At 37.0% G+C, this 16470-nt stretch overlaps 1 non-coding gene across 1 annotated transcript; it reads right to left on the bottom strand.

Annotated features, from left to right (window-relative positions):
* Positions 1-12641: 12641 nt before the first annotated feature.
* LOC118835040 lies at positions 12642-12745 on the bottom strand. Its single transcript, XR_005009403.1, has one exon. It is a non-coding gene; the product is annotated as a U6 spliceosomal RNA (small nuclear RNA).
* Between the last annotated feature and the right edge of the window lie 3725 nt (positions 12746-16470).

Below are 16470 nucleotides of genomic sequence, written 5' to 3'. Positions count from 1 at the left end.
TGGAACTGTGACCAGGATCTCTGCCCCTGCTAGTCTTCCTCAACTTGATACTGCAACTCAGAACCATGTCTTGGCAATGCACCAGAGTCCTGTTTTTAGTGTCAGCAAAGGATATCCTGTAATTTCCTTCTGACCAGTTGTCTGTTCATCTTACCATATATGGGCTGAGAGCTCTGGAAACTATTGCTATTGATTCAGTCATCCAAAAGGCCTGTAGCTGGCTTGAGCCAGGTGTGTATTGCTGCTAACTACCTGGTGCAAGAGCCTAGGGCCTCACCACCTGACCTCACTGGGTCTCAGGCTTTGCTGCTGGCTTGCTGGGGGAGGCCTGTTCTGGACTGTGCTCCACTCTCATCCCAGAGAGACAGATCTTTCCTGCCAATCTTTTAAGTTATCTTGGGCTGGGAAATTGTGTCACCTTGTTCTTTTGTTAGTTCTGACACTTCCAATTCATTTTGTGGCATTGTTTTAATATTGTTTGGAGGGGAATTTGGGAGAACTCAGTAATTCCCTGCCTTCACTCCACCATCATGGCTCTGTCCCCATCTATTTATCTTAAAAGAAAAACACTAGAAAGCATGGGAATAAATGAAATTCCTTAACACCATAAATAATATCTACCTAAAACCAAGAGCAAATGTAGTATGTAATGGAGAAAATTTAGAGGTCTTTCTGATGAGATCAGGGATAAAGAAAGTTGATTATTATCATTACAACAATTTAAATAGTCCTAAAAATGATAGCAATAGCAATAAATCCAGAAAATTAAGGGAAGAAGCATAGATAAAGAAGGCATTAAGATGAAGTTCTAACTTTTTTTTTTTACAAAATGATATAATGCTTTACTTTGAAAACCCTAGTCTACTAAAAATTAGTTGATACAATAATTTTAGCAAAGTTATAGAGTAAAATCCATAGAAATCATCAACATTGATGTATTATTACCTCAGAGCCAAGGTGGCAGAATAAACACAGCAACAGGCCTGAGATCTTCAAAATTTCCCTCCAAACAACTTTAAAATAATGCCTCAAAGTGATTTCTGGAGTGGCAGAACTAACAAAATAATGAGGTGAAATAATTTTCCAGCCCATAACAACTTAGAAGGTTGGCAGGAATGATCTGTCTCCCTGGGGTGAGAGTGGAGCACAGTCCAGAACAGGCAGCCCCCTGGCAATTCGGCACAGACCTTGGGGGAAAGGGGTGACTGAATCTGAAACAGAGACTTCCAGAGCTCTCTGTTCATAGATTGTAAAGTGACCAAAAAAGTGGTCAGAAGGGAATTACAGGAGACACTTTGCTGGCCCTGGGTTCAGGACTCTTGAATTTGCCCATATAGAGATCTGGGTAGGCAAAGAAGGCATCTTACCAAATTCCTGTTACGACACAAGTATGGTGTTGCTACCTGAACCAGGAAGAGCAAAAACAGAGCAAGAAAACTAAAGACCAATTTTCTGAATGAATATTGATGCAAAAATTTTAAAGAAAACACTAGCAAGGACATTACAGCAACATATCATAAAGATCACACACTAGAACCAGGTGGGATTTATACCATAAATGCAGGGCTGGTTCAATATTAGAAAAACTATCAGTATAATTGACCATATCAATAACAAAATCAAGAAAAGTCATATGATTATCTCAATAAATGCAGAAAAAGCTTTTTGACGAAATATAACACTCATTTCCATGAAAAAAACACTAGAAAGCATAGGAATAAATGGAGCTTTCCTTAAAACGATAAGTAGTATCTATCTAAAACCATCAGCAAGCATTATCTGTAATGAGAACAAGCTAGAAGCCTTCCCAATAAGATTGGGGTGAATCAAGGCTGTCCATTATTACCATTATTATTTACTATTATACCAGAATCACTAGACGGCTCTAAGAGGAGAAAAAGTAATTGAAGGAACTAAACTAGGTAATGAGGAAACAAAACTATCCCTCTTTGAAGATGGCATGATGATATACTTTTTTACTTTTTTATTTTTAGTTTACAACACTCAGTTCTACAACTTTTTGAGTTCCAAATTTTCTTTCCCTGCCTCTCCTCCTCCCTTCCCCCGAAGAAGGCATGTAATCTGATATAGGGTCTACATACACCTTTGCATTAAGCTTATTTAGTCAAGTTGTAAAGAAGAATTATAACCAACGGAATGAATCATGAGAAAGAAGAAACAAAACCAAAAAAGGAGAAAAAAAAGAGAGCAAACAATTTGCCTCAATCTGCATTCTGGATGTGCATAGCTTTTTCCATCATGAGTCTTTTGGAGCTGTCTTTGAACCTTGTATTGATGAGAAGATCAAAGTTAGTCCTTACAGATACTGTGTGTCTGTAATTGTGTGTGATGTTCTCCTGGTTCTGCTTCCCTCACTCAGCATCAGTTCATATAAATCTTTCCAGATTATAATGAAGTCTATCTGTTCCTCATTTCTTATTGCACAATAGTATTCTATTACATTCATATACCACAATTTGTTTAGTCATTCCTCAATTGATGGGCATCCCCTGGATTTCCAATTCTTTGCCACCACAAAAAGAGCTGCTATAAATATTTTTGTACATACTGGTCCATTTCCCACTTGTATGATCTCTTTGGGATATAGCTCTAGAAATGGTATTGCTGGATCAAAGGGCATGAACATTTTTATAGCCCTTTGGGCATAGTTCCAAATTTCTCTCCAGAATGGCTGGATCAGTTCATGACTCCACCAACAATGTAACATTGTTCCAATGTTCCCACATCCTCTCCTGCATTTATGGTTTTCCTGTTTTGTCATGTTAGCCAATGTGACAGGAGTTTTGATTTGCATTTCTCTAATCAATAGTGATTTAGATCATTTTTCATATCACTATAGGTATTTTTAATTTATTCCTCTGAAAACTGCCTCTTCATATCCTTTGACCATTTCTCAATTGGGGAATGACTTGTATTCTCATAAATTTGACTCAGTTCCCTGGATATTTTAGATATGAGGACTTTATCAGAGACACTGGTTGTAAAGATTCTTGCCCAATTTTCTGCTTCCCTCCTAATCTTTGCTACATTCGGTTTGTTTGTACAAAACCTTTTCAATTTAACATAGTCAGAATTATCCATTTTGCATTTTGTAATGCTCTCTATCTCTTATTGGGTCATGAATTCTTCCCTTCTCCATAAATCTGACAGGTAAACTATTCCTTGCTCTCTCAAATTGCTTATAGTATCAGCCTTTATTCCTAAATCATGAACCCATTTTGACTTTATTTTGGTATATGGTGTAAGATATTGGTCTATGCATGGTTTCTGCCATACCATTTCCCAATTTTCCCAGCGGTTTTTGTGAAATAGTGAATTCTTAATCCAGAAGCTGGATTCTTTGGGTTTATCAAAGAATAGATTGCTACAGTCACTGACTGTTGTGTCTTGTGTACCTAACCTATTCCACTGATCCACCACTCTGTTTCTTAGCCAGTACTAAGTAGTTTTGATGACTGCTGCTTTATAATACATTTTAATATCTGATATGGCTAGGCCGCCTTCCCTAGCATTTCTTTTCATGAATTTCCTTGATATTGTGGACCTTTTGTTCTTCCAGATGAATTTTGTTATTTTTTTATCCAGCTCTGTAAAATAATTTTTTGGTAGTTTGATTAATTTTGCTTTTCAAGGAGTTATTTTCTCCAGTTAGATTCTGTACCTCCTTAACCATTTTACCGATATTACTTTTTAAAGATTTGTTCTCATCAGTGAATTTTTTTTCCATTTTTTCTTTTACCTCTCTAATTTGGTTTTTAAAATCCTCCTTGAGCTCTTCCAGGAATGCTTTTTGGGCCTCAGACCAGTTCACATTCCCTTCTGAGGTTTTAAATGTGCTATAGTGTCAATGCTGTCCTCTTCTGAATTGGTATTTTGATCTTCTCTGTCTCCATAATAAGAATCAATAGTCCCTGTTCTTCTGGATTTTTTCTTCATGGTGGTTGTCTTTTTCCTGGCTTTTAAAGTGGATCTCTGCTTCTGGGGCCCAGAAGGTTCTTTGCCAAGCTTCTTGTGCTGGGAACTGGTGGCCTGGTTACTGCCTTTGTGTGCTGTGGTCTCTGGTTTTGTCAGCTAGAGGCTATATAATGCTGCTGCTCGCCTGGTGCTGAGCTGGAGCTGGCTAGTGTATCAAGGTCCAGGCCAGGTGGATGTCTTTCTGAGTTTCCCTGGGTTATATTGAAGCTCCTGATGTGAAGTGTGTGGAGGGGTCATCTGGCTGCTGGAAGTCTCCTCTTCCCCTAGGGCTGTGATACAGTAGCAGTGGTCTCAGCTGTTGTCTGTGCTGATGTCTGCCACTTCCCTTGGCTGTGCAAAGACACACTTGGTGTCCTGGTGTTGGTGCTTGGGGTTTCCATCCCCCTGGGGCTCAGGAACTCCCACTGGTCTGCTGAAGTGAGGCCTGCTGGGACACCTCTCTTCCTGCACTAGTCTCCTTCTGCCACCACAAGAGGGACCTGTCTCTCCAGGCTCCCAAGCTAAAAAGCTATTGAAGTCCTACTTCTGACTCCTGTATTCCAGGGTTTCTCCCAGGGCAGTACTCTCTGGATGAGGAAGGGAGGGATGAGAGCCGTTTAACTTGGTCATCATGGCTCCCAAAAATTGAAGAAAGTGAGTTTCAAACCTTTAGACTGTGGTCTGAATGCCTTAGGAGTAGCTGCTGCCATGGCCACAGGCTCTGCCCTGCTGTCTCATGTAGCTCCCACAGACTCCCATCCTGGGCTGAAAGGCATGGGGATCACCACTGGGCCTGCTCCTGCTCCTGCTCCAGTGTGATTTAGCTCCTCATGCCCAGCACTCTCTCAGCCCTGCATGATGATACACTTAAAGAATGCTAGAGAATCAAGAAAAAAACTAGTGAAAATAATTAATAACTTTTACAAAGTTGCAGGGTATAAAATAAAATCACATAAACCAGCAGCATTTATATATATGTATATACATATATAATATATATTATATAATACGATACAATATAATATAATATAATATAATATAATATAATATAATATAATATAATATAATATAATATATACATATGTATATATTACCATCAAAGTACAGCAGCAAGAAATAGAGAAGTTCCATCTAAAACAAGGCTAGACAATATAAAATACTTGGGAGTCTGGCAAGACAAACTCAGGAACTATATGAGTACAATTACAAAACACTTTTCACACACATGCACAAAATCAGATCTGAACAATTGTAAAAATATCAATTGCTCTTCGGGTAGGCTTAGCAAATATAATAAAAATGGCAATTCTACCTAAATTAATTCGTTTATTCCATGCCATACCAATCAAACTGCCAAAAAATATTTTATAGAGCTAGAAAAACTTATTTGGATGAACAAAAGGTCAAAAATATCAAGGGAATTAATGAAAAAAATGTGAAGCAAGGTGGCCTAGCCATATCAGATCTCAAACTATACTAGAAAATGGTAATAATAAAAACAATCTGGCACCATCTAAGAAACAGAGTGGTGGATCAGTGGAATAGATTAGATATACAACACACAGCAGGTAATGACCATAGTAATCTAGTGTTTGGTAAGCCCCAAAATTCAAGCTTTTGGAACAAGAATTCACTATTTGACAACAACTTCTGGGAAAACTGGAAAACAGTTGTGCAGAAACTAGGAATAAACCAACATCTCACACTGTATACCAAGACAAGGTCAAAATAGGTTCATAATTTAGACATAAAGGGGGATTTCATAAACAAATTAAGGAGGCATGGAATCATTTACTTGTTAGATCTATGGATAAGGAAAGAATTTATTACCAAACAAGAGATAGAGAGAATTACAGGATATAAAATGAATAATTTTGATTACATTAAATTAAAAAGGTTTTACACAAACAAAACCAATGCAACCAAGATGAAAAGGAAAGTAGAAAACTGAAGGGAAGGGAATTTTTATAGCAAGTTTCTCTGATAAAGGCCTGAGAACTGAGTCAAATTTATAAGAATACAACTCATTCCCCATTGGTAGGTACAAAAAGGAGGTGAACAAGCAGTTTCTATTTATTTATTTGAGATTTTTTAATTTTTAGTTTAAACACTGGATTCTACATACTTTTGAGCTCCAGATTTTCTTCCTTCCCTCTCCCACTGTCTCCCCAAGATGTCATGGAATCTGATATATCTTCTACATATAACTTCACATTGAACTTATTTACACAAACAGTCAAGTTGTAAAGAATTATGACCAATGGAATGAATCATGAGAAAGAAGAAACAGAAGCCCCCCAAAAAAACCCAAAACAAAAACAAAAACAAACAAGAAAAAAAACAAAGGGAAAAAAAAGGCGAGCATAAAATCTGCATTCAGACTCCATAGTTCTTTCTCTGGATGTAGATAGCATTCTCCATCATGAGTCCTTTGGAGTTGTTTTTGCACGTTGTGTTGTTGAGAAGAGCAAAGTCTATCAGGGTTAGTCATCACAGAATCCATACATCTGTGGTTGTGCATAATGTTCTCTTGGTTCTGCTCCGCTTGCTCAGCATTATATCGTGTAGGTTTTTCCAGGTTATTTTGAAGTCCATATCATCCCCATTTCTTATAGCCCAATAGTATTCCATTACCTTCATATACCACAACTTGTTCAGCCATTTCCCAATTGATGGGCATCCCCTTGATTTCCAATTTTTTGCTGCTACAAAAAGAGCCACTACAAATATTTTTGTACATATGGGTCCTTTTCCCACTTGTGTGATTTTTTTGGTATACAACCCTGGAAGTGGTATTGCTGGGTCTAAGGGTATGAACATTTTTATGGCCCTTTGGGCATAGTTCCCAATTGCTCTCCAGAATGGCTGGATCAGTTCACAACTCCACCAGCAATGTAACAATGTTCCAATTTTCCCACATCCTCTCCAGCATTTATGATTTTAATGTTTTGTCATTTTAGCCAATCTGACAGAAACGATGTGGTACCTAAGAGTTGTTTTGATTTATATTTCTCTAATTAGTAGTGATTTTGAGCATTTTTTTCATATGCCTATAGATGTTTTTAGACAAAGGAATCAAAGCTGTTTGTAGGGGTATAAAAATGCTTTAAATCACTATTGATTAGAAAAATTCAAATTAAAACAACTCTGGTGTGAGGTAGCACCTCTCACCTACCAGATTGGCTAAAATGACAGAAAAGGAAAAGGATAAATGTTACAGGGGATGTGGGAAAATTGGGACATTAAAGCACTATTGGTGGAGTTGTGAACTGATCCAACCATTCTGGAAAGCAGTTTGGAACTCTGCCCAAAAAGCTGTAAAACTGCTTACCCTTTGACCCAGCCATACCACTACTAGGTCCCAAAGAGTTAAAAAGAAAAAAAGAACGGAAAAGAACCAATATTTATAGCAGTTCATTTTGTGGTGACAAAGAATTAGAAATTGAGGAGATGCCCATCAATTCAGAAATGGCTGTATAAATTGTAATGGAATACTATTGTGCTGTAAGAAATGGTGAACAGGAGGTTTTCGGAAAAACCTGGAACAGTTTACATGAATTGATGCAAAGTGAAGTGAGCAGAACTAGGGAGATCATTGTACATGGTAACAACAATACTGTGTGGTGTTCAACTATGAATGATTTAGCTATTCTCAACAATACAGTGATCCAATATAATTCCAAAGGACTCATAGTGAAAAATTCTACCCACCTCTAGAGAGGTGATAAAGTCTGAATGCAGATTAAAGCAAACTATTTTTTACTTTTTAAAACTTTTTTGTCTGTGTTTACATTTACAACATGACTGATATGAAAATATTTGCATATTTGCACATGTATAACCCCTGTATCATATTGCTTGTCATCTCAATGAAAGAAGGGGGAAAGGATGGATGTGGAGGGAGATAATTTGGAATTCAAATTTTGAAAAAGAACATTAAAAATTATTTTTACATGTAGTTGGAAAAAATAAAGATAGTATCCAAACTTTAAAAAACAGTTTAAAAAAGATAAATAGGTGTTCAACTTTGTTGACAACCTTTTCAGAATTTATTGGTATAATCACGTGGTTTTTATTATTCATATTATTTATGTGATTTGTTATATTTATGATCTTCCTTGTTTTGAAACAAATCTATATTCCTGATATCCTTTGAACCTGGTCAGAGTGCATAATCTTTCTAATATATTGCTATAACCTATTTGCTAAAATTTTGTTTAGAAATTTTGCATTAATGTTCATTAAGGATATTGGCCAATGGTTTTCTTTCTCTGTTTTGTCTTTCCTTAATATAGGTATCAAGACTATGTTTGCTTCATGGAAAAGATTGGAAGGGTGCCTTCCTTTCCTGTGATTGCAATTAGTTTATGTAATAATGGAGTTAATTTTCTCTTTAATATTTGATAGAATTCGCTTGTAAATCCAGCTAGTCCCGGAGTTTTTTCTTATGGAATTCATTTTTTACTTGTTCCATTTCTTTTTCTGATATTGGATTATTTAGATACTCTATTATTTTGTGAGTATTTTATATTTTTGTAAGTATTCATCCATTTCCTCTAAGAGACTGGTTTAATTATTGTGTAGTTGGGCAAAATAGTTCCTGATAATTTGCTTCATATCTTTTTCAATTACTCACAATTCTCTTTTTTTCATTATTTTATATGAACAATTTGGTTTTCCTCTCTCCTATTAAAATCAAATTGGCTGACTTTATTTCATTTGTTTTTTTTAAAGCTCCTAGTTTCATTTATCAATTTGTTGCATGATTTTGTTTTAGCTTTCAGTTTTTATTAACCTTTTCTTTTCAGAATTTTTAGTTTGTTGCTTAGTTGGAGGTATTTATTGTTCTTTGTGTTTTAGTTTCATACTCATTTGTTATTTTTCTTTATGAAAGCGCTTAGAGACAAAAATTTTTCCCATAAGAACTATTTTAGCTTCATCCCATAAGTTTCATTATCTGATTAGTATAATTTCCTTTGAAGAAATTATCTATTGTCAGTCATTCAACAAACTTTTATTAAGCTCCTACTCAATACAGGGCACTGTGATAAGCATTGGGGTTACATAGGCAAAAGGCAATCTGTGCTTTCATAGAGCTTACAGTGCAGTGGGGGAGATGATATAAAAACAACATATAAACAAGTTTATCAGGATAAATCAGAGATAGTCAATAGAGGGAAGGTTTATTCTTTAACCTGCCTGTTTTTTTTTAATTGTTCATCTTCAACTGCTTTTTCATTCTTTCTTCAATGGCCCTTTATTGAATAAAATTTTATTGTGATCAATAAATGGTGTGTTTAATATTTATAATTTTCTACATTTTTGAGTGCCCTTAATACATGGTCATTTTTTGCAAAGGTGCCACATACAGATGATTAGTGTATAAATTCCTTTCTACTCCTATACAATAACTGCTAGTAAGTATCATCTCTAATTTTTTAAAAAATTCTATTTAGGTCCTTAACTTTGTTCTTGTTTCTCCTTTTTTTAACCTCTTTTTAAATTTTAGACTTAAGTACTAAAATTTAAATATACAATATAGAAAAGAAAAAGAAACATATTATAAACTTAAATATTGAAACAAATAAAAAATCTTGTTTCTCTTTTGGTCAGATTTGCCTAAGAATGAAAGGTACATTGAGATCTCTCATTATTATAGTTTTGCTATCTATTGCTCCCTCTAATCTGATTAACTTTTCTTGTAAATATTCAGTTGCTATGCTATTTAGCTCATACATTTCAAATTGATAGTAATTCATTATTTATGGTACCTTTAAACATAATGTAACTTCCCTGCTTATTTCTTCTCTTATCAGGTCTATATTTAAAGTAACCTTATGTGAAAATCATAATTGTTATCCTTGATTTTTTTTACTTAAGTTGAGGAATAGTAGATCTTGTTAAAGTCTTTCCTTATAACTCTATGTAAATCTTTATGTTTAAATTTTTTTTTGTAAATAACATACTACTGGATTGTTTTCTAATCCATTATGCTGTTTTATTTTTTTCACTAATTCACTTTTATGGTTATGATTGTTAATTGTATATTTCTCTCCATTCTGTCTTCTTCCTCTGTTTGTTCCCAACCTCCCGAGGGGAGCATCTCCACTTGTCCTGATCTGTATCTTGCCACTGGACCCAGATGGCTCCAGAGGAGGAAGTAAGGCTGGTGACTTTGCACAGCCCTGCCTCACTTAAATCCAATTCACTTGCAGGTCATGGCATCACCTTCCTGATGTTGTGGTCCTCTTTGAGAATGAAGGACAAACAAGAACAACAGGAACAACAACCGCCTCCCTCCCTCTTTACAAATAAGAAGATGGTAAAAGAGAAGTTTGTCTGACATGCGATCTCTAAATGAAATGATCTGTTTCCACTCTTGTAACGCCTCCCCCCTCGTTCTACCCTAATCCTGGGTTTTTACTCTTTGTTCCTCTTCTTTTAACCTCTTTCGTTTCCCTCTCTCTGATATTCAAGTTTATGTTGCTTATGCCTATTCTCTTGTCCATCCTGTCCTTCCTCTCAAACGCCACTCTACCCCTCCCTGTTATTCATCTTCTAGTTCCTTTTTGGGTATAATAAATTTCTATATTGAGATGTGTGTGTGTGTGTGTGTGTGTGTGTGTGTGTGTATGTGTGCGCACATGCACATGCACAGTGTAAAATTGTGTTCAATCTTCCTTTATCCAGTTCAGATGAAAAGTGAAGTTCATGAGATGGCTATTCTGTCCATCCCTTTTCCCATATTTAAAAACTATTCATCATACGCACCTCTTTTATGTAATAGTGACTTCTCTCCTCTACTTCCTCTTTTTTTTTCCAAAGTATAATTTCTTTTCTCCACGAATAATCAGAGGATCCCACTCCTAAGATAGTCTCCATTACACAATTACGGTATGCTTACCACTTAAATTGTACCTAGTTTTAGTTAGAATAGGCTCCTGAAACGTTCCAGAAAGCTTCCTAACGTGGCATAATTATAATTCTACCTTCCTCATCCTAAGTAGGCTAATTTAAAAACATTTTTAAATGGTCAACTTTTAGAAACCTCCTCTTTTGCTACTGGTCCATGCTTTCTGACCTGATCACTCTACCAGTGAGAAGATGGCTACTACAGTAGAATTTGTCTGAAAACCTTTTGTAGGCATGGACATCCAGGAACTCTGAGACTTCCACCAGAGAGTATGTTCCACCACTTAGCCACGTCACCATACAGAATATTATGCCAAGGGAGGGTAAGGGCACATGAGACTCTGTCCCTGACCACATGTATCCATACCCTCCTCTGCTGTGTGTGGTTGTGAATACCAACGAACCATTCTAACCATCCTGGTGTCACTGTATGCCATTCATCCAAATTCTGCCCCAATTTGCATAATGTTCCTATTTTCATCTTCTCCTAAGACCATCAAAACAAAATAAAACCATCCAAAGGCCTTCTGTCATGGTTCCAAGAAGACATTTGTTTCTTATTCCTCTATTAGCATGCAAACAATTCATCCCCATGTTTCCCTTACAGTTAAAAAGATATATCTATCTTTTTATATTTCTTTGGTTCCTGCATTTCCGTTTCAAAATGTCTACTCATTTCTTGCTCTTTCATCAGGAATGCTTGGAAATGTATTATTTAATTAAAGGTTCATTTTTACCCAATCTTTTATACTTAGTTTTGCCAGATTAGTTATTCTTGTTTGTAAGCCTGTATCATTTGAGTGCTAGAATATTATTTTCTAAGGTCCCTTCTTTGCAGTGGCAGTTATCAAGACTTGGGAGTATACGGGGTATTCAAGGAAGACTCGCACCTCTGGTGTGAGGGCTTGCTGACCTCTTTTCGGGACTGCTTATCCATTTTTGGTGTCCAACTGTCGCCCACTTCTCACCTGTGGCTCCAAGAAGCTGTAGCATGTACAGTGGCCACATCCCACTAAAACCGTCTCAGCAGACAGGCTAATCCAGGTTGAGGGTAACTGACAGGTCGGAAACCCGTTGGTTAGTTAGGGGCAGCGTTGGGCAGTTTGCGCCGATTGTGTAGAACCGGTACCTAATTTTAAGTTTAGTTCTCTGAACTGGTTGTTGGTGGGGGCGGGGCCTGCGCTGGGAAAGACAACAGCAGGGGCAGCGCCTCTGCTCTGTTCAGTGGAGAACCTGTTAATTAATTTGAATCCCACCACTGCTTAGGGGGATATCTTTACTATAATACTGGTCTGTACCACTCATTTGTTATTTAGCATCTGCTACTCTTAATTGTCTTTACTTGCCTCCTCAATCAATTGTAAGCTCTTGACTGCCATATCTTATATTTCTTTGTGTTCCGTGAGCCTGAAAGAGTGATTTAGATATAGTCAGTGCCAAATATATATATATAAACATATATATATAAAAACATATATATATGTGACTTATATAATACATGCCTAAAATACACTCCTTCTTTCACTTCTTAGCTCAAGCAGCACCTAAATGATACCTTTCTCAACGCCTTCCACCTGCTAATACCCTTTCCCCCTTTAAAAAAAAGTTTCCTTGTTTCTCTATTTTGTTATATGTATATATGTAAAGCTATATACTCAAGTGAATAGAAGGTTCTTAAGGTCAGGGACCATTTTTCATTTTTGTCTTATATCACAAATGCCAAACACAGAATAGATTCTTTAAAATTTTAATAAAAAAATACAAATCGCTTCACTAATTTACATGTCATCCTTGCACAGGGCCATGCTAATCTTCTGAGTTGTTCCAGTCTTAGCAACTGTACTGCCTAAGCAAGCACACAGAATAGATGGAATAAATGTTTGTTGGTTGACTGATTCATATTTTGCAAGGCAATTTCCCACATGCTGTTAAAGACCCAGTTCAGAATACTGTGGCATGGCTACATTTAGAATCACAGCATTCAAACACTGAAGAGACCTAGAAACCATTTAATCCAAGCCCCCCATTTTACAAAGGAGGAAGTGAAGGTCCAGAGAGCTGACAAGCCTTGACCTAGGCCACACACGCAGCAAGTAGCAGAGCCTGGTTATCAGGGGCAGTACATTCCTGCCCAGGTGCTCTAGATCAGGGCTTCTTAAACTTTTTCCACTTATGATCCATTTCAGTTTCAGCAGCTAGAGTTGCCATCACATGACCCGAGGGTATGCAAAACTCAAAGTGCACATGCTCTGTGTTCAGAACCAAGGCTGCAGTGAAGTTCCTCCATGCAATACTGGCAAGTGCTGCCAGAAACACCTTGGATTAATCATGCATTTGATTTTTAATTAATTTTTGGTCCTTGCGTGTTCAGAAACCTTTTACTGTTGCCAAATTTTTCGAAACCTCGTATGGGGTCATGACCCACAGTTTAAGAAGCTGCTGCTCTGTTCTAACATGCTGTTACAACCTGTTTGATTTGCATAGGGACACAAGGAGCTTTGAGTATGTTAGGTGAATGACTTGTGGAAACAGGGGTTAAGAAAATTAGCGGTAGTATGCAACAAGTTTGGAGCACTTGAAGACCACAGATTGGGAGGTCAGCAAAAACAAAGTTAAAACTCTATAGCTGAGGTCATCAGTCCCATTATTGGTTCCCCTAGCCCAGCTGAATATGGCAAATGGTACATACTATTGTGGACAGAAAAAACATTTAACCATTTCCAAATCTTCAATGAGATTTTTATTAAAAAGAGAACACATTCCAGAAAAGCAAAACTGTGAAACAGTTTACAATCCATGCAAAACATGGCGATATATGGGAATTTTGACAAATGAGTTTTTTCCAAGGAAGTGAACTAGGTTTGCATTATTTTTTAAAATCCATAGTCCTATTTATTCAATAGAACATAGGGTCAAAGAGGAGTCATTTTCTTTTTTTTTTTTTTTTTACAGTCAAAGAGAAACAAAGTTTATTAAACTTTCGCCATATTGGGTAGAGTCTTAAGAAATCTCACCATTTGTGACACTCCTTTTTTTTTTAAATAAATTGATTTTTTATTTTTAGTTTACAACATTCAGTTCCACAAGTTTTTGGGTTCCAAATTTCTCTCCCTCCCTCTCCCCCTTTCCCCCAAGAGAGCATGTAATCCAATGTAGGTTCTACATTTACCTTTACATTGTACTTATTTAATAATAGTCCAGTTGTAAAGAAGAATTATAAACAATAGAATGAATCATGAGAGAGGAGAAACGAAACCAAAAAAGAAGGGAAAAAAAAAGAGCAAATAGTTTGCCTCAGTCTGCATTCAGACTCCATAATTCTTTCTCCGGATGTGCATAGCTTTTTCAGTCATGAGTCTTTTGGAGCTGTCTTTGAACCTTGTATTGATGAGAGGAGTCAAGTCTATCAAAGTTAGTCCTTACAGATACCGTGTGTCTGTAATCGTGTAGAATGATCTCCTGGTTCTGCTCCCCTCACTCAGCATCAGTTCATATAAGTCTTTCCAGGTTGTAATGAAGTTCGTCTATTCCTCATTTCTTATTAAATGATAGTATTCCATTACATTCATATACCACAATTTGTTTAGCCATTCCCCAATTGATGGGCATCTTCTTGATTTCCAATTCTTTGCCACCACCAAAAGAGCTGCTATAAATATTTTTGTACATATGGGTATCCTACTTGTATGATCTCTTTGGGATATAGCCCTAGAAGTGGTATTGCTGGGTCAAAGGGTATGAACATTTTTATAGCTCTTTGGGCATAGTTCCAAATTGCTCTCCAGAATGGCTGGATTAGTTCACAACTCCACCAACAATGTAGCAATATTCCCATTTTCCCACATCCTCTCCAGCAATTATCATTTCCCTGTTTTGTCATGTTAGCCAATGTGATAGGAGAGATGTGGTACCTCAGAGTCATTTTGATTTGCATTTAAGAGGAATCATTTTCAATCCCTCCCCATATCCCTTTCTCCCCAAACTGCATAAGGCCTTTCATATACTGTCCTTCCCTCCTCCTCCTCAACAACAACAATTAAAAAACACTACCTAAAAACTGAAATAAACTAAACAGAATCTCCTTTCACAGGGACTGCTGCTATTACTTCAGTTTGGTGCCTTGCTGGCATCTGTGCAGATCTTGGATGCTGAGAAAGAAGTACAACCCCAGCAGGTGAAGTCTGTTCATAGAACTGTTCATTCTACCCCCATGGAGAAGGTGATGAAGGTTCTAGAGTTACCCCTCTGTTACCCCCAGCTCCAATTTTATTTGCTCTAAATGTGCTCAGAAGAACCTTCCATGGTCTCTTATAGCGTTAATACTTTAAACATTAATGTGCTATTATTATGTATCCTATCACTAGATTTATAATTTTGTTTCTGACACAGAAATCTTTTAATAATAATCTTTCATAAAAGCTAGACATCTTACAATTGTCATCTCTACAAAGGCAGTTCCAGTCTTCCCAGGAATCAATCAATCAATCAATTAATCAGCACATGTTCTACCATTAGCAAAAAACCTGGAAGTTGAGAGAGTGTCCATCTATTGGGGAATGGCTAAACAAATTATGATAAGACTGTGAGCTTCTTTAGAGCAGAGACTTTTATGTTTCTCTGTATCCCCAGGGTTAAGCATTGGGGGACACAAAGAATGGTAAAAGACAGTCCCTACTCTCAAGGATCACATAATCTGGCAGGGGAGACAACATGCAAATAACTATGTGCAAGCAAACTATATGCAGGACAAATTGGAAATAATCAACAGAGGGAAGGCAATAGAATACAGTGCCTGGCACATAGTAGGCACTTAATAAATGTTTATTATCTGACTAGCATATGAATATAATGGAATATGATTGTGCCATGAAAGTGATAAAATGGGAATTACAGAAGGAACTGGGAAGACATCTATGAACAGTGAAGTGATTTATAATATTTTTATAAAGAAAAACATCTGTGATCAATATAGTGAAAATCTATAGTTACTAGAGACAGAAAAATGAAACATGCCACTATAGACTTAAAATTCAGAATAAGATACATTTTTGGACATGGACATTGTGGGAATGTTCCCTCCCCCCATGCATATTTGTTATATGTTTTTTTTTCTTTTTGTTCAATGGGGGAGGGGAAATAAATGCTTATTAATCACCAAAAAATTAATTTTTTAAAAAATCCCCTACCATGTCCCTTCTCTTAAGGATTTTATATTCTACCACTAATTCTAGGAGAGTTTTGTTTTAATTCTATCAGTGGCTGAGTAGGAGGTTCTTTTGTCATCTTAAACTGCCTCAAGAGGAAAGAATGAATGTGAGGTTACTGTTTTCAAGTAAGTTTTCTTCAGTCAATGTGTGTGTGTAAACTTTTCCCCTCCTTATCAGATAAGCAGGGCATAAGTTCAGGCAGGCTGTCACCACGGAGGGGGCAGAGCGTTCTCCTGGTCCCGCCCCTTATGGCCACGCCCCCTCGCATTCCCCGCCCCCAGGTGCCCCAGCCACGCTGCCGCTGGGGAAGGAGGCGGTGCCGGTGGGCGTAGCTTCCCCTGTCCCCGAGGAGGGGGCCGGCGGCTCCACCAATCAC

The sequence above is a fragment of the Trichosurus vulpecula genome, chromosome 1 (assembly GCF_011100635.1).
Source record: "Trichosurus vulpecula isolate mTriVul1 chromosome 1, mTriVul1.pri, whole genome shotgun sequence".
NCBI lineage: Eukaryota > Metazoa > Chordata > Mammalia > Diprotodontia > Phalangeridae > Trichosurus > Trichosurus vulpecula.
The sequence above is the reverse complement of the archived record's forward strand: the minus strand, read 5'-3'. Positions and strand labels throughout refer to the sequence as shown.